The sequence below is a fragment of the Nycticebus coucang genome, chromosome 3 (genome assembly GCF_027406575.1).
Source record: "Nycticebus coucang isolate mNycCou1 chromosome 3, mNycCou1.pri, whole genome shotgun sequence".
Lineage (NCBI taxonomy): Eukaryota > Metazoa > Chordata > Mammalia > Primates > Lorisidae > Nycticebus > Nycticebus coucang.
In genome coordinates this window covers 50,958,842-50,961,391 of record NC_069782.1, presented here as the reverse complement: position 1 = coordinate 50,961,391, position 2,550 = coordinate 50,958,842, and the positions used below count along the sequence as shown (strand labels likewise).

Below are 2,550 nucleotides of genomic sequence, written 5' to 3'. Positions count from 1 at the left end.
TCTTCCTCATTTCTCGGTCTATACTCCTTACCCTCAAATAGGGCACCCGTCATCCATGCACGTTGGTGTGATCTCCAAGTGACAGGCAGGTCTTCAGGTTTGAGGTTCTTGATTATACGTGGCTTTACCGATTTACCAATCACCAAGGGCTTTAGTTTCTTTCCAGTTGTGCTAGTGCAAAGCAGAACTGTGAAATGTTCTTTGGAAAGTTTTCCGCTCTTACATTTGTCAGCCTTCACAGTGAAAAAGGCATCACCTTGAAAAAGGTCTGCACTCATCAAGCATTAAAGCTGGCATCATCTTTGAAGACTCTGACGAAGTCCATTTTGGTGACCTCTTCCACGACTTCTAGTGGGACTTCATTGGATTCACCACATAAGACTTTCTGGGAGATCTCACATGGCAGTTTAAATTTCTCAAGCCAACCACTGGGTGCTTGGAAATCTGCCACCCAGAATTCCTGTGCGAATTTTTAAGCAACTTCTTGGATCATTGGCTGGGAGATTTGGGCGTTAACTGCCCTCATTTGTTTAAACAAACTACATGTGGCTTCATTGCCTTCGCTGAGGGAAGTTTTCCTCCTTTTCTGGGCCATGCTAATCTTCTCTGTATCATTCCAATTTTAGTATATGTGCTGCAGAAGCGGGCGCTTTTCCTCCTTTTCCTGTCTAGGTCTTTGCTTCCCTTACCACATCTGTCCAGGTACTCATGTTTACGTTTTAGGGTGTTGCTAACTGTGGTCTTGCCAGCACCAAAATGTTCTGCTCTTTCTTTGGCTGCTGCTTTCCAGAAAATGCAGAAGATCAACCTTTTCCTTCAATGTCAGCTCTTTGAGTTCTTTCCTTTGGGCCATCATGTCTTGATCAACTACCTCATTTTTCAGTAATTTCAGGATGTGCCTACAATTCAGAGCACGTTTTTCACATTTAAAAAATCATCCACAACACATGATAAACAATAAGATGTTAGGCCTAACCTAACCAACACGTAATAACAAAACATGAAAAAAGAACTTATACTAAAGAAAAAATATGACTAAGGGGCAAGGCTTACACCTTCTACCCCTTGGTGTAGAGTGGACTCAACTGGTTAAGTTACAGAGGGTAAATTAATATTGTTTGTCACAGTCCAAGTGGTCAAGATACAACTTACAGAGGTGGTCAGTATATAGATGTCAGTCTTCCACTCGGTATATGTGGTACATACGTGGACTGTGAAAATTAGCTCAACTTAAGGAAGTGGGCAATGCAGGCAGGTGGTCAACTAGGGAGGTTCTACTGTATTTGACTATATAAGTTTACATGATGTCATGTTTTGGTACCATGTGTAAGTCATTCTGGAGCTGGCACACACTGCTGATCTGCTGACTCACCTTTTTGGTGTGAAGCACTATCTGCGCTTGCAATTCTCTATTTCTCTGGATTCTCTTTCAATTTTTCTGACTTCTTGGCCAGGTATGTGCATTTAGCTCCATAAGGAAGGACCCCAACTTCTGTGGAATACCTTTATCAACAAGATCAAAGGCAACAAGAACAAACATGGGGTTCTAGCCATATCTGTGGGGTTCTGGCTCATATTCCTGGGATACTAGCTTAATGGTGCCCTTGCCTTCCTGCCTGTGGACTTCAGAGGTTTGACTGAGGTTGGACCTATGTCCGAGCTCATGCGGCTGTTAAAGTATTCAGTTTCTTGCAAGTTATCAGGCTGAGGACCTCATTTTCTTGCTGTCCATTAGCTGGGGACTACCTGCAGCCCTCACTATATGGTGTTCTTCATGGCTCACAATGTGGCGACTTGCTCCTACAAAGCCAGCAACAGAGTCTCCTCATCTGCTCAAAGTCCAGGATTTCATTACTTAAATTAGGTCCAGGTATGGATGGGGCTTTTTGCGTGTGGTTCTCTCAATCTGCATAACTATAGTTCCAGCTATTCCAGAGGCTGAGGCTGGAGGATTGCTTGAGCCCAGGAGTTTGAGGTTGCAGTGAGCTATGATGACACCACTGTACTCTAGCTGTGAGAACAGAGTGAGACTCTGTCGGAACTAACCGTAGGATTCTTCTCAGTAATGAAACAGACGGAGACACGCTTTCTTCGCAGCCTGGCCGCCGTCACAGGAGGTGCGTGCAGGGACCGCGCGCGGCACGATGTGGAGTGAGGAGCTGCTGGGGACAGCGGAGCAGGGCTGCGGGCCTGACGACGCGGTGGCTCCTCCCGGCCGCCTGGGGGCGCCGTACTCCCAGCCCTGGGGCTACTTCCACCTGGCCCCCGCACCCCCGGGCAGCCTTCCGGCCCCTGGGCCACGTGCCGCCTGGGCGGGGAGCAGGTGGGCCGCAGCCCAGGCTTCCAGGCGGGGACCTCGGAGCTGTGGAGGCACCTGAGGAGCACGCACCGGCAGAAGGTGGAGGGGAGCGGCGCCCGGCGCTCGCCACCCCCCCGCGTCCTGCCCGCCACCGCCCTGCCCCGCTGCGGCCGCCAAGGGCGATGGGCGCGCCTGCTGGAGCAGGTGGGTGCTCTGGCCGTGCACCGCAGCCGGCGCGGGCGGGAGCTGGA

At 49.8% G+C, this 2,550-nt stretch overlaps 1 pseudogene; it reads right to left on the bottom strand.

The window, feature by feature from the left end:
• Positions 1-537: 537 nt before the first annotated feature.
• LOC128582811 (uncharacterized) lies at positions 538-650 on the bottom strand (annotated as a pseudogene).
• Positions 651-2,550: the final 1,900 nt, after the last annotated feature.